This window comes from Protopterus annectens, chromosome 9.part0, assembly GCF_019279795.1.
Source record: "Protopterus annectens isolate FY-2018-M chromosome 9.part0, PAN1.0, whole genome shotgun sequence".
Lineage (NCBI taxonomy): Eukaryota > Metazoa > Chordata > Ceratodontiformes > Protopteridae > Protopterus > Protopterus annectens.
Genome location: NC_056743.1, coordinates 1,084,554,510 through 1,084,580,764, shown reverse-complemented (window position 1 = coordinate 1,084,580,764; position 26,255 = coordinate 1,084,554,510). Strand labels below are relative to the sequence as shown.

General features: G+C 37.9%; 1 protein-coding gene across 5 annotated transcripts in view; it reads left to right on the top strand.

Moving 5' to 3' along the window:
- The window catches only part of MAP3K12 (mitogen-activated protein kinase kinase kinase 12), a 1,100,073-nt gene that overhangs the window by 485,192 nt on the left and 588,626 nt on the right, over positions 1–26,255 (top strand). For 2 of the 5 annotated variants that reach the window (XM_044083918.1, XM_044083919.1), the window contains one exon: positions 21,862–22,130. The gene's annotated coding sequence lies outside the window, so the exon portion shown is untranslated. Of the gene's footprint in view, positions 1–20,258; positions 20,351–21,346; positions 21,408–21,614; positions 22,131–26,255 lie in introns of those variants that run through there. The other 3 variants (XM_044083920.1, XM_044083922.1, XM_044083923.1) reach the window with 3 other exon arrangements.

Sequence of the window (26,255 nt, the reverse complement as noted above, 5' to 3'; positions counted from 1 at the left end):
AGCCCGAATGACCATGGAAAATACTGTCTTTTGGGATGAGTGCATATTGCTGAAAAATATGTTTTTAAAATGTTAATAAATCCAAAAGGTTACAGATGATGAAGGTCTATAGTCCAACCAAAAAGACAGAAATCGTGAAAAAAGATTCACAGACCACCAGGCAGTAAAATTAATAAAAATTATTTAATATAACACAGAGAATGTTAGCACTTTCAGGTACTCAAACCCTTCCTCAGACATACAATATCAAACAACATACAATTCCTTTTAAACTGAATTGCTCCAATCAAAAGAAACCATCAATAAAGCAATTAATACTTAGGAATGTAAGGTCTATGCCTATTCAAAACAGGTTTTAAAGGCACCACACTACTGAGTCCTGGATATCTATGTGCCCCAAGTTTTATGATCCATCTGGTTTCACAATACTCTGTATAACCAGAGACCTCGTTGTTCCTGCTATCCTTAGTTATTTTCTGTAATGCTTGGAATAGGAATAGATGCCCTGGATATTTCTCTACATGTACTGAAAGAGCATTTAGTTTATCCTTAAGTCTGATGGCTGACAGATGTCTCAAAATGCTATCCTTCAACTTGCAATTAGTTTTCCCTACATAAAATGAGGGACAGCAGGTGCAGGTGGCTATATACACATTATCTGTGGATAAACAGGTGACCATGGTGTTAGGTCCATACTGTTTACCTATAAGGGGATGTATAAAGTGGGTTTCCCTACTTATGGATGTGCAGGCCTTACACCTTAGACATGGAAACGTCCCAATCTTAGTAGATTTATTTCTCTCTTTGGGCTGTTTATCACATAAAATCTGCTTTAGATTTTTATTTCTCTTAAAGATGAAATCAGGATATTCACCAACTAATTCTTTCAGTGAATCATCTGTTTTCAGGATTCTCCAATTGATTTTAATCACATCCTGTACCCATCGTATATCACTACTATACGTAATCATTATTGGTACCTTGCTCTTTCTGTTATTGTTAGAATTCCTTCTATTTTGTCGACTGTGTCTAGCCTTATTTATTACACCCTTACTGGAGAACCAGGTTGCTGCTACTGTTGGACTGAGTTCAACCACATCCTGTAGAGTATCCTCAATTTCCTTCTCTTTATAGCCCCTAGCCACGAGGCTAGTGCTAAAAGTGTTAAGTTATTCCTGCAAAAATGTATCTTCTGTACAAAGCCTAGATAGACGTAAAGATTGTCCCTTCACTATATTTCGAAAAACGAACACTGGGTTCATGCTATCTTTTGCCAGCAACCCATTTTTCCAACAAGGTTTCCTATAGACTTGGGAATGAATGCCACCTATATCTTTCTGTATCAGTAAGATATCCAAAAACTCAATCTCTGTGTATGAATGGTTCATAGAGAACCTCAAAAAAATCAGTGGAATGTTCAAGATAAAAAATAAACTGATTTAAGGACTCAATCATGCCCGTCAACAATATAAAAACAACATCCACAAAGCGTGTGTAAAAGGTCACATATTGTGACCACATTTTTAGAACTAAAAACATCATCATCTTCCCAGAACGCTAAAACCAAATTTGCGTAAGAGTTTGCGCAGGGGGTGCCCATGGCTACCCCCCCCCCCCCACTTTTGCCAATAATACTGCTCATTAAACATAAAGACATTGTGTTCAAGTACTACTTCTAAAAAATACTTGATTTGTTTTACTTCTTTGTGATCACACATTGCCTGTCATTGTAAAAGATTACTAACGGCCTCGTAGGCCATATCCATTCAGTATTGCAGTAAACAATTCCCTTACATCCAAGGTTACCAATAAATGTAAATCATTGAATGCATGTTGGTCCAGAAATACATATAAATCTGTCAAAAAGTGTGCACTGTCTCTAAGTACCCTAGAGATAACATTAATAACTGGTTTTAGCTTGGACTCTTTCCACATAGAGCAGTTTTCTGTGATCCAACCTCGCCCTGAAACTATGGGCCTAAGAGGTGGATCTAACAGATTTTTGTGTATTTTAGGCAATGACTTAAAAATGGGTATGACTAGATGTTCACCTTCAACAAACTTATAAATCTCATCGGTAATAACACCAAGCTCCCTCAACTCAGACAGTACATTTGTAACATGTAAGATTATTTGATTCACTTCAATCCTATCTATCTTAGAATAGGTTGAACTATTGTTAAGTAAAGATATAACTGTCATTATAATAAACTCTGTCCATCAGGACAAAGGCCCCTCCTTTATCCGCTGGCCTTATGAGCATTTCAGGATTGTCCATTAGAGTTCAATGACTGCCTCTCTGCATAAGTAAAATTATAAAAACATTTATTACTATTATATTTGTCTAAATTTCGTAACTGGTCCTCACATGTTTTAATAAAAACATCCACCGTATGATCATATATGGGTGTGAACATGCTTGGTTTCCTTAAGCCTGAAGTTGAGGGTCTCTCATTAACACCAAACATTTTCTTGAGACGTAAATTCCTACCAAATTTTTCAAGTTTAGTCATCACATCTGTAAATACATGCCTGGTGGCCGGAACAAAATTGAGTCCTTTACTCAGCACTTGTAACTGTAATTCAGACAGTGTAAAACTAGAAAGGTTATAAACCAAGTTATCAGTACCTTTAGTCATATGGAGAGCTTCCTCCTCTTCCTTTCTCGGTTGTCCATCCTTTTCATGTTCCCATCCCCCTTGCGTGTCTGATTTTTTCTCTTTTTTTCTTTACTGGGACAGGGAGGGGGTGAAAAACCAGCTGCGAGTAGAGAGTTTTCGGACGAGCTCCTGAACTTACAGCACTGTCCCTGCTCACAGTGCTGCCAGTGTTCAAATCTCCGGCTATATCCAACATAGTCCTCTCTTCACTCACGCAAATGCCAGCCACTGTAGAGCTGGCAGTATCGCATAGTGGAACATTATCCTCTATAACATCTACAACTTTGTTGACACCATCATCTTGGGCCCCTGCTGGCTCCAAACTCCATTCAACCTGTTCAGGCAGTAGGGTGGAAACAACAGTTGAACCGACAAACCACTTCACCGATGGCGCTCCTTCACCACGCAACCCTATAGGGGTGCTGATACCCATTCCCCTCTCTGACCAACCGGCAAAAGTCCTCACCAATGGATTGTTGGAGGTTGTGGGACGTTGCACGTCTGTTAGACGTGTCTCTTTGGTGTTATTGATGGTAGTTGTAGTCCTCCCCAACAAGTTGGGTGTAATTCTCGGCCAAACAAAAATGTGGCCGAGCTGAAAATCAAGATGATCTCTCCTTAATTTTTTTATCTTTACCTGTTGCAGCTTTGTGTCATAGGCACCAACTGCACAATACAACATGTCCATCTTAATTGCATAAAGTTCACTACGATAGTTTGTTTCAATTTGTAATTGCTTAGACTCAACGGCTTGCTTTAATCTCTGCTCTTCTGGTTTGAAAAAATCCACCAGGAGGCACATGTACTGAAAGCTCATCTCTAAATTGATTTGCTGCCATTGAGCCAAAAGTTCTGGATAGCGTTCCCCTTAAGTGGGCATGCACAAAACTCTCATGCCTCGGGGAATTATACAAAAATGCAAACATGCCTCTAAATGTAAACGTTGCCACTGTAAACGTTTCAGTTGGTAAAGTTCATTTTCAAAGGTAGCAAACAATTTTATAAAAGACTCATTATACTCTGTGTCTGGTATGTCCATCACATCATTACCATTACCTGATAAATCAGTCCGTAAGAGTGGATTACTGGACTGTTTAGTTAAATTCTTCATTCCTTCACAAAAAGATGTTGCTAATGGTGTAGCCGGCCCATAGTCCAACTCTACAACACCAGTCAAATGAGCCATGTCTACCTTCACCAAAAAATATGCAAAGAAAATAAATCCAAAAGGTGACAGATGGTAAAGGTCAGTAGTCCAACCAAAAAGACAGAAATCATGAAAAAAGATCCACAGACCACCAGGCAGTAAAATTAATAAAAATGATTTAATATAACACAGAGAATGTTAGCGCTTTCAGGTGCTCAAACCCTTCCTCAGACATACTATAACAAACAACATGCAATTCTTTTTAAACTGAATTGCTCCAATCAAAAGAGACCATCAATAAAACAATTAATACTTAGGAATGTAAGGTCTACGCCTATTCAAGACAGGTTTTAAAGGCACCACACCATTGAGTCCTGGATATCTAGTTATTTTCTGTAATGCTTGGAATAGGAATAGATGCCCTGGATATTTCTCTACATGTACTGAAAGAGCATTTTGTTTATCCTTAAGTCGGATGGCTGACAGATGTCTCAAAATTCTATCTTTCAACTTGCAAAAAGATATGGAAGCAGCTAACAGGTTAGTTACCTAGTAACCACTGGTGATTTATTTATTTATTTTTTTGTGATGAGGGTTTTGTATTTTCCTGTATAATATGAATTAGTTTGCATGATCAGTGCACTTCCTTACTTATTAGACCACAGTTTTGTACCCATCACCCCAGAATAGGTCATATCACAGGTCTCATGGGTTAGCCAAGTGGGCAAGTGAGTATGGGGAAGGACTGCAGGACGTGGTGTGATTTTTCCTGTAGTTTTACGTTTTCAGGAACCTCAGTTCACAGCTTGAGCTTAATGATGCTAGACCTTATCTATGTAACCTCCATTGCCATCTTCTTCCTTGACTTTAAAAAAAAAAAAAAAAACAGTTGCTGTTGTACTGGATTTTCAGCTGGCTCATAAGTAGGACATAATATCTATTAAGGTCTGTTGAGTAGCTGTTAAGGGCATTACATACCTCAAGGAATTTCTCACTAGTTAATATTTTTTTCAGATGTGGAAAATCCCACTGGGTTTTCATTTTCAGGTGTTGCTTTCTAGCTACCTTCATTGGTATATACAGTGGGGTGAAACTGACTGGAAGATAAATTTATTGGCCATTCTGGTGACTTTAGCTTACTTTTAGTGTATTTAAGACCTTAACTGCTCACATCCAGTGCAACTGGGTACATTACTTTGGTATCCTGTAAATAGTCCTCAGTCTCACTGATTTTGTAAACCCCTATTCTCCAAATTAACTCTGATGTGCATTAACTGAACTAATATTTCATATTCATTAAGCTTTTTTATACACTTTAGTTGGTACTTTCTTCACACTTGATGTTCATTGCTAACCACTGTACAAACTTGTAATCTTGTAATCTGATATTTGTTTGCTGTACAGTGTTCTTGTGTGTGTGTGTGATATATATGTTTACTATCAAAATGAAGAAGTGCAGTTAGGCGAACACGGGAATGCTGAATATGTATTGGCTGATTTCGTATTGACAAACTGCAATTCTGCGTATGTCCTTTAGCGGGTGCCCCTGTGCATTTGTTCATATGAGGTCGACATTACGAATAGAGCTCATGGTACATTGCGGATCAGGAAACTTACCCTTTTCCTCTCTGTAGTGTGATCTCGGAGTTGGAATATATAATTTGCAGGGGTTGGGGGGGGTGAAGCCCTCCTCATGGGAAGTGAATTAAAATCATTTGCAGTACTGAACTGCGTATGTTTGTACTGCTGGGAAGCAAACGGATAAGTGTCAGCAGGTAAACCTTTGGAAATATCGAAGCTCTTATTTCGATCATTTTGAATTGATGTGTTTTCGACATGTTTACCTAATTAGCATTCAGGAACTCGGAATTTGTTTTGGTGCTTGTGTACAAAATGTGTTTTCACATTCCAGACTTTGATAGTAAATATATGTATATATATATATATATATATATATATATATATATATATATATATGCATACATATATATGATGATGATGATGATGACAAGTTCTCATTTTATCTGTTGATGGTGCATTATTGTTAATCTTTGCTGTATATTTCAATATCTGTGTATTGCTCTTGCGATGTTTCTCTATGAAATGACTGAAAATATTATTTCCCAGGTAGATATTCCTGATTACTAAATCAAGGTATGATAGAGAGATGGCTAGATAGATAGAATTTCTATTTACATGTGCTGGTAGCACTGAGTTTGAACATGCTGTCATTAACCCAGTTTAACAGAAAGTTGATTAAATTCTATTTTTTTTCAGTAATGTCCAGTTTCGTATTTACTGTAGTAACAACTGAATTTTGATGTCTGTCAGAGCCTACTATACTCCTAACTGGTTAACTGGTTAATGTTCCATCACACATACAAAAGTGAAGCTCATCTGTTACTTTTCTTATGATCACTACCACAGATTTATTTTTGTCAGTAATTGCTAGATATTGCCCCCTTGTTTAAAAAAAAGACTGTGAAGTTCAGTCTCCTCTTGACCTGTTTAGGATTTAGCCATTAATTTGTATGAGTTGCAGTTCTTCTTCTTTTGTTTTTTCCCGGTTAGGGGTCGCCACAGTGGAACTCCGGTCCACTAATGATTGGCAGTAGATTTTTATGGTGCCGAGGTGCCAGCTCGACGCCCAACCTTCAACGAAGGCATGCCCATTCACGCATGTCTTTCGAACTCCACTCGACTGTGGGGAGGACATGCAGACTCCACACAGAAGGTGCTCCAGCCAAGAATCGAACGGGAGAACCTCTTGCTGTGAGGCGACAACGCTACCGCTGCACCACCTCGGCTATCTGAAAAAGAACTGCTAGCAATACTTTATGTTCAACATATTGATCTCTGCTGCAGTAGCCTTAGCTGTGTGGGCTGTATCCTGCCAGGGATATAACAGCAGGCCAGCTTCCAATGCTTCTGATCACTTACTGCGCTCCCAAACTGTCAAGCAGCTCAGGCTGAGCTGAGTAAAAGACAAGGTTGGCATAAAGGCCTTCAGAGCTTTACATGCCACCAAAGAGTACACTCCTGAAACTTTTGAGGATCAACGGTTGGCTTGAGCTTTCCTTTTAAAAGTGCTTTCCTTTGCTGGGCAGATAGGTTTCCTTTGAGGAAAAAAATATTTTTATTAATTTTGTTGATGTTTGTTTTATTACCTTCCTCTTTTTAAGAAAGTTATTTTAAAGCTAGGAGTTTTTTGTTTTAATGGACTGTCTTGACACTGTAATGTACTTTTAAATGGAACACTTGTGTTTTTTTCTGCCAGTTTAAAAGTAGTGTAAAGTAACTGAAAACATTGTTTTATTTTTCTTTTGTGGGACTGGCATAGGGTTTTAAAATACTTTCTACTGTGTTTTTATTGTCAAAAATGTAACTTTTATGGGCTGGTAGTGTTTACCAGCAATTGCTGCTCTTCTTCCTCAGGAAAGAGGCACCATTTTCTGCGTAACTATGGAACCAGGGTTGCCAGATTTCCGACTGGCCAGGTAGGGACTAAAAAAAAAAAAAGGTCTTTCACTGTAAGTGAAGACTAAAAAAAAAATCAAAAATAAATAAACACAGACCTACTTCTGTTTAATGCGAAACATCGCAGTTCCGCAGTACACAGAAGTAGCTCTGTTTTGCGATGTTTTGATTGGCCCATATACCGGTATACGGGCCAATCAAAAATCGCTAAACACGGAGCTACTTCTGTTTAATGCGGAACTGCAATGTTCCGCATTAAACAGAAGTAGCTCTGTTTTGCGATGTTTTGATTGGCCCGTATGCCGGTATACAGGCCAATCAAAACAGAGCTACTTCTGTTTAATGCAGAACTGTGATGTTCCACATTAAACAGAAGTAGCTCTGTTTTGCAATGTTTTGATTGGCCCGCATACCGGCATATGGGCCAATCAAAAATCGCTAAACATGGAGCTTCATTTAATGCGGAACTTCTGCATTAAACACAAGAAGCTCTGTGTTTAGCGATTTTTGATTGGCCCGTATGCCGGTATACGGGCCAATCAAAAAAAACAAAAAAAAAAACAAAGCGGAGGCTGCCCAGGATTTAAACCGGCAGGGCGGGACTCGGGATCAGGCTGCTGATCTCGGGACAGTCCCGCCCAAATAGGGACATCTGGCAGCCCTGTATGGAACAGACTGCTTGTCCCACAGTCACATCTTTCAGCCACAAAAAGAAAAGTTATGCAAACAGGCTTTGCCGTGGGTGGGTCATTCTGCTATGGCCATTTGTACCTCTGACCATTCATCTTTTACCCCGGATCCCTTTGGTGTAGCACCTACAGTCACTATGAACTGGGGGTTAGCCACATCCTCTGCAGCTGTTGGGTCCCCTCAGTAGGCAAGGGAGAACCACCCTTGTTGGTCCTGGATTTCCCTGTTGTATCAGAATGCTGTGCCCATCACTAGGGAAGCAGCTGCTGCCTTTAGTAATATGGTTGGCCCTATTTTTCTTTAGATATCAGTAGTTTACTTCATCTGTCTCAGGGTTTAATTCCCACTGTTGATCTTTCTTGTAAAGTCGTTTCTGGTAAAAGAAAGAGGAATTCGTATTTTCCTGAAAAGTTTCAAGATTCTGAATCTGCAGGGATGTATACATTTCCCTAAGATTTCTGATTCAGACTCAGAAGAGAGCTCAGTGTCTGATTCTTCCTGTAAGGGATTCTCTTTCTCTAAGACTATTGCTAGTATGTCCCATTGTTTTCAATAGGAGAACAGTGAGGTTTCTCAATCCCTCAGAAAGTACTATGAGTTGTTACAAAAGGATTTTCCAGAACCCACACCCATTCCTCCTGTTCTGTCTGCTTTAGAGGATGTGTGTGTATTACTGCCTGCTATTTTCCCTGATAGTTAGCCAGCTACTCATGAAAAGGCAGATAGGATGTATAAAGTAACTCATTCTTTTAAAATGTTATATACTATTAACAAACCTGATCCAGAAGCTATAGCTTTAGTTGACCCACTGTTGCTAGGCACTTAGTTAATAACTCTTTCTGATAAAGATGGGAAAATTATTGATAGGTATGGGGGAAAGTGTATACTTCTGTAGTTTTGATTTTCAAAATTTTGAATTATCAAGCTTGTATGTTAAGGTCAGTTCTGACAAGTTATAAAAGTTACAAAAGTGTGATGAAAGTTTTATCTGCAGTTCTTGTGAGGAAAAGTCTGCTTTAAATAACTTAGTTTATTCTATTGCACATCACTACCCATTGTTTGCAGTGTGTGCGATTGACTCTGCTGATACTTCTTCCAGGGTTATGGCCACTGATACTGTTTTAAGGAGGTTTACTTGACTGCATTCTCAGAATTTCCAGATTATGTTAAAAATGAGATTTTAAATTCTCCCTGGATAGAGATTTAGTTTTTGGCTCCTCTGCTGCAGTGGTGATAAGAAAGTATGATGAAAGGGGCAAGCTGATCCAGGGATCACTAAGATTTTTCAGCCCTCCTTTTCCCAGTTGTTCAATGTATTTTCTATTTCTTCATCCAATTTTGGCAAAAAAAAAAAAAAGAATAAACAATATCAAAAAAATTCAGATAAACAGATATGCAAGAAGAAATGGCAAGGTGGTTCTCAACCTCCCCAAACCAAAAACAGTCCAACAAGTTTGAGTGAATGTTCAAGACTTTGTGACCCCCTCCCACTCTGGCCCCTTTTTCTTTCAGAAAGTCTTAATCTCCATTTTTTTCTTTAACAAATTGTTTCAAACAAATGGGTTCTGAAAGTCATTCATCAAGGTTACAGATGGCAATGTGAGGAAATTACTCCTTTCCAGGGAGTCATTTGCCATCCTCCAGATCAGACTGTTTTGTTTTCACCTGTTCATCATCATATGCTGTCCCAAGGAATGGTGGAACCAGTTCCTCCTTCCCAGGTGGGGAAGGATTTTTGTTCAAGGATATTCCTAATACCAAAGAAAGAAAATACTTGGAGACCAGTTCTGGGTCTTTCATTCCTAAACCTGTTTGTGATATTCCCCAAATTCAGAAAGATGCCAACTAGACACCTCAGTTCAAAGATCTTTTCTTTCACAGGAAAAAAAAAAGATATTTATTTATTTAGATATATTTCTAAGGGTTTCCACTCAGACTTCAATCACAGTGATGGAATGCCTCAGGATTTTGGGTCACATGGCATCTATAATTCTCAAGATATTCCTGGCTAGACTGCACATAAGAAAGATATAATGGTATGTGAAATCTTTTTGGTCCCAGCATCAAAACCCTTTATCTTTTCAATTCCCAGTGCTGGGGTTTATCGGAAGAGAAATCTTTTGGTGGATATAACAGATATCCTTAAATCCAGGTCTCCCCTTCTCCCGCCCCCACTCCAAAACAGTCAGTCATCACAAATGCTTCGGACTTTGCTTGGGGAGAAGTTTTAACTGGGAAACTGCAGCCAAGCCAGTAAATACACTGCATGGAAGCCTACAAAGAAGAAACTAAAAGAATATAAAAGAAAATCAACTAGAAAAGTTAAAGAGAAAACACTGACTGGGAAGAATATTTGCAGCTGTTCAGCAAAAAGCAGTTCAAGCTCCAGCTTTGGTGCAAGATACTGCTTCCAGTAATCCACTGGAAAAAATAAGTCAAATGTAATAATAGCTGATTAAAATAAATGAAACACTGTAGTAGTACATTAACTCAAATAACAAAAGGCCTGAAAAAAATGGAAGAAGCTTTAACCAGATATTCAGTTGGCCTGATAAATTGCAAAAATCAGAGGTCAAAGTGAAGAAAAGGCTGAGTGAGTATGAGACTGCTTAAGAAGAGATGTTTCAAAAATGGTAGAACTGGAGACAGATCACATAGGGGAAATATGAGATTTTCTTTAGTGTCAAGCAGACCATATTGATTTTATGAAGGCATAAATAAGCAGCTGGTTATTCCACAACATGAATGGTTAATTGAAAGGGCACACGGTGCATTTTCCAAATATGGACATGAGAAAGCAGCCAAGACCTTTATTAGTAAAAATGCAAACCTACCAGCAGTGAGAGTTAATCCTGACAAAACTGTGGCAAAAGGGCAAAGTATTAAAAGTTGGGGGACAGTAAAGTGTGGAAAATGATTATTCATTGTATACCAGGCAGAAGAGAAACAAGTTTATTCCAGTAATCGGGGATTGTTGAGATGCAGGTTTGAGATTCACACTGATGTATCCAGATGTCTTCAAAATATTTTTCCTGGAGGGTCAAAGTTATTTTTTGATGCAGAACAGGCTGAGGAGGAAAAGTTTGTCCAACAAAAAATGAACCATCAAGCAAAAGGGGACTCTGCTTCTCATTCTTCTGATAATTTCTGATAATAAAGCACAGAGACAAACTGTCAGTGAAACGTTTTCCAGTATTCAAATGGAAATGCTTAAGAGACAGAGAAAAGAACAGGAACTGATCAGAAGAATCAGGAGCACCGTGGAATTGAACCAGAATCTGGAGATGGGAGATGGAGATGAAGGGGAAGTAGACCAGCAACATGGAAATTAGTGAATAAATGTGAGACTGAGAAGTAGAAAGAGTGGGCATTTGTTGACTTTGTTAAACTTTGGAGGAACTGAAAGGCATTTGCCTTACTTCATATTTGTTTGGAAGGACTGTGAGGGGAGGGAACAAGGAAGGAAAAAGGTAACTGTAAATAAAACAATTTATTTTTTTAATGGTGTTACTATGAAGCTTTTCACTATGAAAGTTGCATATTTTATAGTAAAGTATTTTTAGTTGTTCTTGTATGTGATAAAGTTATTTCAGTAAACAGATGCCTGTTTTTCTTTCTCTTCTCTTCTTTTTTCTTTCTTTCTTCTTTTTTGGTATTAAGAAATGTAGGCATTACAGTGCAAAAAATGGATGAAAAGCTAGACAAATGCATGTTTAAGTTAATAGGCAGTGATCTTGGGTTGATGAGGAGGGAAGTGGGGTGTAAAATTCTACAGATCATCATATATGTAGAGCTGATACATTTTCTCTTACTTTTGCATAGGTAAATATCTAGATTAAGACCCTTGGCTAAATCTAATAAAATTTAAGTGGAAACAAGTAAATACAAGAACACTGAATATAATAAAAAGTTTTTCTTTAGCAATACATGTTTAAATTTGTCTTACAGGCTGCAACAGAGGAATACATTCTTTTTCTCTTACTTTACTATGGAGGCAAGCTGATAATAGGGCAATAAAAGAACATTGGTATCTTTAGGGCTAAAAGTTAATGATTTCTGAAATTATGCAAGTAGTTTTCAAATCTGGGAGAGGATGAATAAGGATAGAAAAAGAACAGTCACCAATTAGTGTAAGCAGAAGCACAAGAAATAACATGTGTCTTATCATGGGTAACCTCAGTTTCAGGGTAACTACGGTTTGTGTTAGCAGCTGTCTGTTTAGCACAAATGTTCCTGTCAGGAGGGTTAAACTTCATTATTTGAAGATGTACATAGTTACATGTGTTTGGATTAAGTTGAAAAGGTTATAGAGGTGTTCTGATGGCATTTTTGTGGGATTTTATTAAAACAGTGTCTTTTAAAATGAGACATTGGTTCCAATGTTGATGGTAAGAAAAAAACTGTGTGAAGGATTATCCTGCCAAACATTTATGGGTGCATGTGTCACAAAAGCTAGAATTAGACAGTTAAAAAAGCTGGTATATGTAATAGGTGGGAATACCATAATTGTGACACTTTATCTTAAAATGTGAATGGTCTCACAGGTATTGACTAAAAGGAAAGAATATTTAATTATATCAAGAAATGCAGAATGCAAATAGAAATGCTACTGGAGACACATTTGGAAAAAACTGAGCCTGTGGATTTGATAAAGGATTTCCAGATAGATGTTCTGCAGAATATCAGGGACAAAGGAAAAATGAGTCCTTATAGTAATTGCTAGAGGAGCTCCAGTAATGATGGAAAGGGGAAAAAAGATAATGGCAGATTTGTAGTACTGAGGGGCTACTAGCAAGGGATGAGGATTACATTTTCATGTATTTATATTCCACCTTAAACTGCTATTTTGCAGCTTTAAAAATTGAGAGAAATAATCAGAGCAATAGGTTTGGACTAGAATTTGATTTGCAACATTGAGGATGTGTTGGGGGGGGGGGCTAGAAGTGAAATATAACAAAGGGGTGGATTTATATGCAAATTTATGAAAATATTGTATGAAAGATGTGAATTCAGTAGCAGGAACTTGGAGAGAATTTACAAATTATTTCACAAAGTACAATAACTGGGCTAGATTTGATAGAAATTATATTTCACAAGAACATGTCCATTTAATTGAGAACTTTGATACACATCCAGTAACTATTTCAGATCATGCGCCAATAATTCCGAAGATGAAAATGCAGGGTAATAAAGTAAAGATAAGACACTGGTGCTTCCCCACCTACTAGTTAAAAAAGAGGAATTTAAAGAATGGATAGTGAAAATTATCTGGGAGTTATTAGGGAAGATAACAAAGTACTCTTGAGGTTATGGCTAGTAAGTGGGATAAAATAAAAGTGGAGTTTAAAAATAAGATGGAAATAAAAAGAGATCTGGTTAAGAAGTAATAAGAATTATCTGGAGGGGCTGACAAAGGTAAAAGCATTACAAAATAAGAGAATTCTCACAGAACAAGAGGATGCACAACTGCAGAGTACTAAAGAGAAAATAAGGTAGTGCCTGGATAATATGCATGAGTTTAGAAAGATTGCTGTTAAGCAGCTGTTTTTGATAACCCCAGAGCACAAAAACTTTTGGCACAATAGCCTAGGCAACAGAAAGTAGAAAGAGTTGTTGCCAAACTTAGGGAGCCTATAACAAGAAAAATAACCAGAGATCCTGTAGAGGTATTAGAGATATTTCAGAAATGTTATGAAAATTTGTATAAAGCAGAGAGGTGATGAAATGAAGAGAAAGCACAAGTGGAAATATTTATGGAAGACCTAAACATGCCAAAGTTAGAGGGAGATGAAGCTCAACAACTAAAAGTTAAGATAGGAGAAGATGAGATAAAAATGGTGATGTATAAAGAATCTGCAGGAAAGTCTCTAGGAATAGATAGTATTCCAGTCAAAGTTTGGAAGATAGGTAGGAAGAAAGTGATAAAGATCTGGATGGTTTTATTTAACAGTATTTTAAAAAGAGGGAAGTCACCAACATCTTGGGAAAAAGCCGTGGTACCTGTAATACCTAAAGACACTGAAGACCTATCTGATCCGGCTTCACATAGGCTCATTTCAATACTAAACCATGATTATAAAGTGTTTATGTCCATAATGGTTAAAGGAGTGCAAAGGTAATGCCAAATCAATATGGACAAATGTGGTTTTGTGGAGGGGAGGCAAACATTTGACAACATTAATAGAACAGTGGAGATCCAGAGGGACACAGAATGTAAGAAAATATTGTTATTGGTGGGTCTTGAAGTAGAAAAAGCATTCAACAGAGTAAGCTGGGATTTTATGAGTAGGGCAATGGAAGCATTGGCGTTTTCTAGAAAAGTTGACTATTTGCAAATGATGTTATTTTGTACCTGGTGAAACCAGAAAATGACATCTCAGTTTTGCGTTATATTCTGAGACAGTTCTTGTTTTTTGTGGGATATAAAATTAATGAAGATAAAACAAAGGTTATAGCTATAAACTACAAACCCATACATGGAATATTCCAGTAAAAGCCATATTTATAAGGACATGATAAAACAAAGTATTTAGGAGTATGGATTAAAAAGGATTTGGTTATGTAGCTAAGGATATGTGAGAAGAGACTAAACAAAAGATAATGCAAAAGCTGAGGAACTGGAAGCTCTTGCCTATAGATATGGATAGCAAGACACAAGCAGTAAACATTTTTGTAGTCCCTTTAGTATTATACACATCATGCATATTTCTATCAACAAGAAGAGAACTTGTGGGCAGTAATTAATAAAGAGTTGTGGGATTTTATTTGGGAGGGAAAGTGGGCAAGATTCAAGTGGGATAAGTTGATCCTTCCAACAAAACAAGGAGGATTAGGATTACCTGATTTGAAGGGATATTTTAGAGCTACACATTAAGGCTCTTATACATAACACAAACAGAAAGCTACAATTCAATGTAGAAAAGAGTGATAATGAAGTAGTAGGGAAATTCAAGAAATAAAGAAAGTGTGGGATTTTTGGAGGTAGATCCTTAAGGAGGAAAACAACAGTCATACAGAATATTATATTCATAAAGTAGCAGAAAGTATACTAAGAACTAAACCAACACAGGAATGGAGAAAGGAAATTCTTCTGATAGGGATGACTGCAGTTAGGGGTGCAGAGAATAGACAAGATGGGGCTGGAATTTACTGAAGGAAGCTGGCAAAAGAACAAAGGTATTGGGACCAAATATCTACAGAAGGAGAAGTAGTAGAATGGGAAGAGACTAGGAAGTCATTTGGACTGCAGGCTACTGACTGCCTTCTCTGTCAAGGATTGATATCAGAGTATAGACAAAGACAAAGAGGTAAGGGAATCCCAAATGAAAGACCTGCACTGATTGAGTTTTTAATTGTGTAGAACAGAAGCTGCTGTTAAAAAGGGATAATTAGTAGGGCATGTAAAATATTGCAACAATAACTATAGGAATCAATCAGACGTCAGAAAAGATTGGGAAGAGAGATTAGATATGCAATTCATAAAGAAACAATGGGAGGGCCACATGTATGCTTCCAAATATGCAACAAAGTCTAGAGGGTTTAAGATTTTTGCCTGGAAGTGTTTGCGTAGATGCTTGTATACCTCAAGTAGACCCCAACGAATTTTTCCTCAGGTAGATGGCAGATGTTGGAGGTGTGATGGGGAAGAAAGAGGTAACTGGAAACGTATGTTTTGGGAGTGTAACGAATTGGCTGTCTTTAAAAAATCCCTACAGAGTACTTTGTCAGGAGTGCTGGGCGAGCAAATGAGTATAACTAAAGAAATTATTTTTTTGAGCTGGGATATGAGATCTGAATTGCCTAGACATACTAAGTCCTTGTTAAGTTAATTCTGGTGGCTCTCAAAAAGTAATTACTAGAAAATAGAAATCAAAGTCATAACCATCTATACTTGAAGTAGTGAATATTGTAAAAGAGATAAAGGAATTGGAGGTGGGATCTTTAGGTAAGGGAAGGAGTAAATTATATTGAAAAAAATGGAAATCATGGGAACAATACATGCAAAAAATATTTTGTAGGAGGAATGCAGTTTAAGAGAGGGCAGGAATTGAACCATTTATGTAATGAGGCCTAGATTATGGAATATACAAAAATATATGCAATGTTTACATGTAAAATTGAACTTGTTAATATGGTTTAATAATATTTATACAAATGTAAGTTTACCTGTGTCACAAGTGAGTTTTCAATAAAGGTGTTTAAAAAAATAAAAAGGACAGACACAAGCACATACATTTCAAGGAAATGCTTGCCTTGATCAAGGCACTCAACTCTTTGAACACTCTTTGGTCTCCAGGACTTCTTCAAGTCAGTGCAAACAATGCCACACTCGTGTAGTACATCAACAAGCAAGGGAGAACCAGGTCATACCCCCTTTGCAGACTAAGCATGTTAGCTTGGGGTATAGCTTCCCAGCTCAGTCTGACTCTACAGGCAACCTACATTCTGTTGGAGCAAAACTGTGTCAGACAAGCTGAAGAGGACCAAGGCAGACCCTCACAAATGGAAAGTAGATCAGGGGATCTTCCAAGATTTGAGCCATCTGTGGGGAGTTCCTCAAGTAGATGTTTTTGCCTCCTCTCCAAACAATCAACTGGCAAGATTCCATACCAGCACTCCAAGCAGGAAGGCCTGGCAGACAGATGCCTTTTCTTTTCCTTGGACAGGAATGTTCTTGAATTTTTCTACCCTTTCCACTAATATCCAGGTTACTTCTGAGGATTCAGAAGGAATGCACCAAGATCATCGTGGTGACTCTCTTCTGGCACAGGCAGCATGATTTTTCTTTCTTCTGCAAATGGCCAGGGGCAATTACCACAAGTGTTCTCACAGACTGGATCTACTCACACAAGAACAGGGGTATTTCATACACCCCAACATCAATCATCTTCAGTTGACTGCCTGGATGACAGGGTCTTAATTCGTTTTAGGCACCTGTTTGCTGGGGATGTGCAGTAGGTACTTAAGAAGGCAAGAAAGTCTGTTATTAGAAAATCCTATATTAGCAATTGGAAAAAGGTTTTCTAGTTGGTGCTAACACAGCCAGCACCCATTCATGGCTAATTGTTCTCTGGTTTTAAAATATTTGTGCGAGTTACTATCTTATGGCCTTTCTTATTCCTCTGTCAAGGTTCATTTAGCATGTGTGCCTATGGCTCCTCCTCTTTCAATGCAGTCTTATGTCAAAATGTACTTGAAAGGGGTTTTTGCATTACGGGCCTTCAAGAAAATTGGTGCCCTTCCTGTGGATGTTTATTTTGAGTCCGAGAAACTAACACTTCTCCATTTGAACCAGCTAATCTGGCTGACTTGAGGCCTTTAACATGGAAAATAGTTTTAATGGCTGCTTTCACCTCTTCAAGAAGGGTTTCTGAGTTGCAAACACTTATGGTGTGTCACCCCCTATCTTATTTTCCATAGGGACTGGGTTTTTGAAAACTACTCCTTTTACTCCTAAAGTGGTATCTGAGTTTACTTTAAGACAAGCTATCCATCTTCCAGTTTTCTTTACTGAACTTAAAAATCAGGGAGAAAGGATATACTCTATGCCTTGGATACCCACAGACAAATCAGGTACTAATTTGACAGAACTAAATCTTTCAGATCTTTGCATCAATTGTTCATTTCTTGAAAGGGTACGAAGAAGGGAGAAACTGCTTCAAACAGATTTTTTCTAAATGGTTGTCTAAGGCTATTACCCTTTGTTATATTCCCAATAACAAATCTATTCCAGGCAGGGTCAAAGTCCACCCTATCAGGGCCTTGGCTTCATCTATGGCATTTTAGAAATGGTTGGATTCTAGAAGTATTCTAGAAACTGTTGCTTGGTCCTCTGTACATACTTTTACAAAACACTAAGCTTGATTCCTTCTCTAGGTCCAGAACATAGTGCAGTTGTGTAAGTTGAACTTACCATAACATTAGATGTTTGAATGATCACTGCCCTCCCTTACTCCACCCCCTTGTTTTTGGTGTGTTTTTTATGCCAAGGTGTGGATATTTATTTTTTGTTGTTCTTAGCATTGTCCTTTCAGGGCTCAGCCTCCCACTCTGCTGGCAGGAAAGCTCTGAAGGCCTTTTCGCCCAAACTCATCTTTTAGTCAGCTCAGCTCAAGCTGCTTGACAGTTTGGCCATGTGGAATGTGCCCTGAAGCTTTGGAAGCTGACCAGCTGTGATATCTTTGGCAGGATGTAACCCATGTAGCTAAGGCTGCTGCAGCAGTGACAATTCAAGCAGCTACTTTTATGGTAAGTTCTACTTACACAACTGTACTTTATTTTTTCTTCCTCAATGTTGACTCCTTTACAGCTGACCATCACCTACTTCAAGTGCATCTACTTGTCCACCAGGTCTACCAAACCTAACTTGACCTCCCTTAGAATGATTCTAACCGTGTTTGAGCCAGTGAGAAGATTAAGGCAGCCTAGGGCAGCATTATACTGCAGCTGAGGGAGTGCTTTCCATTTTGCGGCCTAATGCCCACCTCTGCACACATTCTTGCCATCAAATAGGATGGTGTGTAATGGGCTTCACAGCATATTGTCAACATTTGTGCATGTAGCTCAGCCAAATCCTTACCACCCCCCAAGACACTTCTTGTGCAACCCTAGTCCTCACAAAGGATCAACAACAAAAGTCCACCTGATAGCATGCCCTCCTCCCAGGATGGACACACCCATCTTCCTTGATTGTTTGGCTAAGCATTCAAGCCACTAACTGAATGCAGCCAGGGCCATAGTCGGAGCTTTCTCCCTCCATATCACTGTTGCAGCTAATAGCACTTTTTCTGATGCTGTCATTCTAAGGTTAAGAATAACTTGGGTCATTGAGAGCCAAGTAAAGAACAAAACAGAAGTGTGGCTATGTTGGGTTAAGGGGTGGCCTTCCCAGGCGCAAAGTGTTAGGGAGCATGATTGTCAGATCTGATCAGTCAGTAGCAGCTCAGTGCTGATACTCATTTCCATACGGAAATGAAATCCTGTACAAGTTGCTCCTCAGATGACTTGGCACTCCACCCTAGGAGAGAAGGGAGGAGTGCACAGAATGGACATGTTTCTTGGCTCCTCAACTTAGTGTTAAGGGGCAGCAGATTGAGGAGTGGCACTGAGTGCCAGATAAGATGGTTATGGCTCTGGAAGAAAAGAGTCTGATTTCTTACAGACATCTCATTCTTGATCTTTGTGTATTTCTGGTGGGTGCAGAAGAATCAGTTGGCACAAAGCTGACCAACTCTGCTAGATCCCAAAGATTTTAAGGTGGTAAAGGGAGGATAGCATTAGCAGATGTCCTGCACCTGTGAGCAGCAGAAGAGTATATGTGTCATAATGTAGTAAAGTAAAAAAAAATAGTCTAACCCTCTGATTGGTGAACAGTGATAATGATCCTTTCTGTTTATTCATTTGATCACTTCTGACCCTGCTGCTGTGTACCCTGCAGCCAGTTTAGACTGAACACCACTATTCTTCCCCTAGACCTAGCAAAGTGCACCTGAAAATTATTCTTTCCAGAAGGAGAGTGATATATGTGGAAAAAGTGACAAGATGTCCAAAAGAAGCAGATGAGAGCTAGGACTTCTGTATAAGGTAAAGCGGTCATAGGCACTATGTGTTTGGGGAATAGGGGAAATGCTACAGTGCTGTAACTGACTTACTATCCTCAGGAAAAATAATAAATGTAACAATTAGATGAGTGAAGAACCTTGATATTTGTGTGTGTGTATGCATGTGTGCTGTGAGTGAGAGATAGCAAGATCTTATACATTTTTACTAAAATATGTCTACACAACTTGGTACTTCTCAGTTATGCAAATAAGCTGGAACATACATGCATGTTCTTACTATAGTATACTTGATAAATATGTATGTCTTTTGGGTATGCGTTGCATCTGACATGTCAAACTTCAGGTGATCATTAAATACTTGTATGTCATTTCCCCATTCCTTTGCTATGACTGTAACATTTTGTTTTAATACTTTAGTCAAGCAGTGTAAACTAGTGAAAAGTTATTGGCTTGAATACCAGCTTTCCCTACAAGTGGCAGAAACACACAGTGCCACTCAACTACATGCCTTTTATGGATAGTGGAAGATGTGTCTTCCTCTCCACTCTGACTAAAGTCCTGCAGTCATTTCATATGAATTGGATGTACTTATGTGCCAGATGCTTATGTTTCTAATTGCAAGTGTAAGCAATATTTCATAAAATTAATTTCCTGTCACCATGAGCTGCTCTGATTGCACTTCTGTATTTTGCTCTGCAGATGGCAGCAAAACAACAGATAATGTATGCTCTGCAACCTTAAGTTGAGACTGATCCTCATCAGTAAGCATCCTTTCCTCCATTCCTCACAAGGGTACATAGCCAGGCATATACCAGGTATGCCACTGAGTACATTTTTTTATATTATGTATTTCATGAAGTTAAGTATGCTAAATCTTAAAAAGAACCAGCATATTTATTGTAGTTATTAGGGTTAGCACCTTTCTGTTTTCGCATAACACTCGTTATTGAGTGCTCGTGTTCTGTGTGGGTGGAAAAAAACAAGAAAAATGGCAAATGTCCTTATATTTTGTGAGAAAATAATTTTCTGACATCTTCTTAATATTGTAGAAGACCACAATACTATATGTGAAATAGCTTAAAATTCTACAAAATGATATAAACAAAATAAACAATAAAATTCTACACAGCTATGTATTTTAGTAATAAAATGACAAAGTGACAATATTTCTTTTTCACCGATTCAGGACCTCCTGCAAAATTTCTCATGTATATAGTATTTCAGAATTAAATGCCCCATTCAAGGCATTTGAAAAAGTGTTAACCCTCTACTTTATGGTTATGTATCTTATTAATTTTTTCAGAATTCTTGTTTGTGTAAAAGGAATTTTCTGATTACAGTATTGAAAAGGTGTGCTTTCCAAAAGCATGCACTGTCTGAAGTTGGGTGCTGAACTTGGGGAAAGAAGAAGAGTGTGCTACGTTCTGAAAGCTGACGTTCGAATTAGACAGTTTTGCTCCTAAATGTTATTTTGCCATTGTCATGATTAGAATAATTTCTACTACTCCATTTTATTGTCAACATTTCTTTATGATTAAAAGCTGTGCATGTGCATGTGTTGGCTAAGTGGAGTAAAGTAGTACTGGTTGCCATAGGTACATTTTCTGTTACTGTACTGAAGAGGGCTTTGAAAAAAAAAATTACTGCTGTGAGATGAAAAGGGTTAAACTCATTAAAGAGATTTCATCATATCTTCTGTTATGGAAGAGAATGTGGCAGCTTTATTATCTCAGCATTCACACCCCCACTCCTCCCTTTCAAATCAATATCACCTCATTTCCAGGTCTCCAATAAGTTCCGTTAAATCTTTAATCTCTCTCAATCTGTTTAGCTGTTCAGAAGGGTGAGATCAGAGGAGGGCTCTGGACAGAGGTAAGGCACACAATTCACCTTCATTCTTGCGTTCTTTTCCAGTGACATCAGCATCACTGCACACTGGGGACAGGGCTGCTACCTGCAGTAAGGCAAAGGAAGAAAAAAAATCTCAGCATTTATTGACAGCTCATTGGCTAGCTCCCAGGGAAAGGAGGTGGGGACAGATTGATTAAAAAAAGGGCAGGGGGAGGGGAAGAAAAAAATGGTAAGCTCGGAAGGTAACACTGCAGTACATTGCTGTTAAGGCTAGGATATTTGAATGTTGAATGCCAGAGAAATGGAAAGCATTTTAAATCATAACTGATCAAATAACAAAGGGTCTAATGCTGTGTCTTGATGACACTGATTATTAGATGAAGGGGAAGGACAAATGCCTGCAGAGAGAGACTGAGAGAAAAAAGTGAATGGCATCACAAGCATGCAATTATGACAGTGTCATCTGTATTTTCAGGAGAAACACAGCAACCTAGCTGCAAGGAGCGAAACATCATGGTGTGCAGACTGCAAGGAATCTGAGACCAGCACAGAGGCAAAGAGCTGAAAGAATGATACAAGGAAGAATTGAAGATGAAGGTGCTAAGATCCACTGTGAAACCTTTGAGGAAACAGATGGGTCCCTAGCTAGTGGAATAATTTAAGGCCATCTATCTGTGCACTATTAGGACCTGTAGCCTTCCAAGGATTTAGAGGAGAAGCTGCACTACATAAGGAAATTTGTAGGTGAGTGGCCTCTCACATTGTAAATTTCATATAATTCATTCATATATGTTTTTGCTTGCATGTGCATTTACATCTAAAAATAGCTGTTGTGGTGCGTGTGTGTGTTCATGCACAATACATGTGTATGTAAATATATATATATATATATATATATATATATATACATACACGCAGAGTACATACATATTCACATACATCTATTACATGTAATGCATGAATATGTACATATGTATGGATATTATATATGTATCAAGTTATAGCTGTAAAAACATAGCAGGATTCAGCCATTTTTATGTGGCAGTAGAAAGAGTGCCAGACAAAACTGGTAAGCTGGTTTTATATTTATTATTGTAGAGATAAGCAATCATATTGCCATTGTCACTCATTTTAGAGCTGCCTTTGCAAAGTGTTGTTATTCTTTCTTTATTTTAATCTCAGCAGATAATGGCTTCCCAGATCATTGATATTTATCAGTTTATAGCTACTCTGTCCCAAGCCCTGCCCCCAAGAATCCAAATTGTACACAGTTTCTTTGTAACTTTGCACATGGGATTTACTCATTCGTGTCCTTGCAAATCAAATGTTCTTGTAAGTAAATATGAAATCAGTCATGCTCTCAGTTGTTTTCTTCAGTCATAAAGGTTTTCAGAATTTTTAAAAGGTTGCTGTAAAACTAAAACTGAACTATGTTAGAAGGCTAGTATCTGGGTGCTTGCCTGTGATTTTTTTTGTATAAATGTGTAGGTTTTCATCATGCTTCTACATATGTTTGGGTAGTTAAATACATATATAGGTTTTGTACATCTTCTGGGTTTTGCTGCGTGCATGTTTGTTTATGCTTGTCAGTTTGTATTTGTGCTTGTGCATTTGTGTGCTTGCCTTGATTAATGTAGAGTTTATGTTTCGGAGTACAAATAATGTACTGTTTTGAAAATGTTCGATAAGGCATATAGGTGGTGGATCTCTGTCTCTTTTGACAAGCATCACATAATTTATAAACATCTCTTTGGAACTGGCCAACCACACTGAGTTTGGTTTAAGTGACTTTGATTAGCATGTCTTCAAAGAATATGTGTTGGCAGTGCACGCACACACACACACACACACACACACACACACACACAGTCATACATATTTGTAGAGTAGTACTTCTGCTGGATGTCAGAGTCAGTTATAGGCATAGTGTTTTGTTTGGGGGCAAAGCACCTCAAACTTTTAGTACACAGTATACTGAAACTGAACTCTTCACATTGCAGCTAAGAGGTGTGATTTTATTTTCTGTTGCTATGGTGCATGGTTGTATGCTGTATAATTCAAAATAGAGCCTGTTGTTCCAGGTCAGTGCTGTAAGAAGTTAGATAGAAGACCTTGCACAGTTCAACATTATTTCGAACCATTTCTAAATGCACCAAACAAATTTTATGCTCTTTTTGGTTATGCACAATACCTGGATATGTCATTGTGTGTGCAGTGAAACTGGGAAAAAAAACTACCCTTTAGTTTGAAAATTATGTTGTATAATTATTCTATGGTTTGGTCTGTTTTGTTCTGCAAAAAAAAAAAAAAAAAAAAAAAAGGTAGATGCCCTAATACTTTTCTGTCACTGTTGAAGAAAACTGATAATCAATTGAATCACTTTCTTGTGATATAAATCAATATAAATTATGAACATTCTACAGTGGAGAGTTTAATTTTTGTACTAACTGATTGGGGTTGGGCCGCCCCACATATGTTATGTTTCAGTAGGAAATGCCCCACTTTGGCCATCTGGAGTGGTTATAAGCCTATGTGTCTTCCACCAGCAGGAATCTAACTCTAGTCTATTTGTTTTCCAGTATTAGTTTGTAAACCTCTTGCTTCACTGACTTCTGCCACCCTTCCTACTCATGCTATTTCAAGTTCTTCATCATCTGTTTAAGTTGTTAAAAATGTATGAAGAAACTGAAACCAAAGAGAACTAGAGAGTATTGTAAAGTTGGTTTACCTTTTGTCTTCTCATTTGACAATCTCATAAATCTTCCTATGAGCATGACCTTCATAATGGCAATCTTGTTTGTTGTACCACATCATTTTGTATGCATTTAACTTACCTAAAAACTTTTTCAAAATGTAAAACAAGTATCTTGTTTTTCTAAACTTGTCAGCTCTGTTTAGGCAAAGAGTTTTACATTTTCATCGTGTAGGTCCTAACACTGGTACACCCTGCAGTATCATGTACTGCATTTTTGCTGCGTAAGTGCATGCTTTTTAATATTTGTGTGAGTAAGTATGTATACAGTGTTTACATTTCTGTCTGACTTAAGTAAGTAAAGTCTTCTGTGCCAAAAGGAACTATAATACTGATACTCTGTACACTTACACATGAGAGGCAGCATCACCTAGGGAGACTTTGTGTGTAAATATTATTCAGAGCTTGCAAACCAGCGAGAAAGTGTATATATCATACCGAGAGGCTTTCCAGATGGACAGAAAATAGTAGTAATAAAAATGCAGTTTGATCCTGGGTATCCTGCCTATGGAATATTCTGTCAAGTGGGTGATAGCTTAATATGATCTGTTACGCAAATAGCAAGATATCGTGTATAATTTCAACACAAACTGGCAAGTTCAAATCTAAGCATTTCTTTCTTTGTCAAGATTGGTTTAGTTTTCTGTTTCATTTTTTTCTTTTAGTGTGAATATAATTTCCATCTCCATTACATGATGCTAAAACAAAATTAGAATATAGCTGTCAAATCAGATGAAACCGTTCTGTAAACAATACTGTGATGTATTGTACAGAAATATCACTTTTCTATTGATTGAAATTTATGGACTTCTAGTAGAATCTTTTAAGACCTGTTAGTGGCAGCTGCATGTTTTCAGGAATGCTACAGGAGCCTTGACCTGCTTATTGACTGCTCTGAGTCAGAAAATGTATGAGTGGAGATTGTGGGAATCAAACCCATATTTGAGATATAAATCACTCATATCTGTTTAGTCAGCCCTATCACCTTATAAATGATACTGAGTATTTTTGATGATCCATCTTTCAGTTTGCCTGGTACATATCACCCCCCTGGACCCTAACAATAGTAAAATCACAGAGCTCAAAAGATAACTATGTTAGTGGTAGCTTGATGCGTGAAAGGCAGAATGTGGTATTGGCTTCCCCATGGTTGTTTTGTTCTCCTTTGAGAGCAGACTGCATCATCCTTTCTCATAATGTATGATTCTCCATATTCTGCAAAACCGAGACAGATTTTGTCATGCTTTTGGACAGAGTCACTGGGTACAATAGAAACAACTGTCTCTCTAGCTGTCTGCTTTACAACAACCAGACATTTTCAGATCAGGTGTTTAAGCACATGTGGGACTATGTCAATTTCTCTTAACAAACTAGATTAGCGGTATGATACTGAGACAGTGTTTTTTGTTGCCCAAATATTTAATGGATAGGTCTATACAGATGTCTGGCAGTGCAGTTTACTGGTAAAGGCAACAACATGTGAATGGATTACATCTTGCAGACCATGTTTGAGTCTCAGAGAGTCCACTATTATGCTGTGTCACTCCAAGCAAGTCATTCAACCAGATGATTTCTCCCAGGTCATTGCCAAATGTGTGTCATGCCTTGCACTGTTAGCAGTGAATCACTGACTGTATAACTGATTTCACAGTTCTCTTTGAACTAGTTCATATTTGAGATTTAAGATGTGATAGTGGAAGCCAGTGCTGAGTAATATTAGACTCCTTATGGTTAAGCAAACTATTAATGCAAATAGACTGGATCACCCAACTAATGTTGTATTTCTAATATTTCTAAAGGTATCACACAATAAAGCAGAAAGTAAAGCTTTGCTTTCTTAAATGTGATCATCTTCTAAAAAGCCATATTAGGTATGCATTCTTGAACAGAATGAGTGTCACTTAAACGCTTCCTATAGTGCTTCAGTCAGTTAGTATAATCCTTAGGTTCGTACTTTGACACTGACCTGATTTTATAACATGTGCCTTGTCACCTCTTCTAACAGCTGAGATTGAGCAAGCAACAAAGAACCACAAAATCAGTACCTACAGTAAGATCTGATGAGAAAGACTTCTTTACTAGACCTCTGTAATAAGCCTGGTATATTATTACTAACG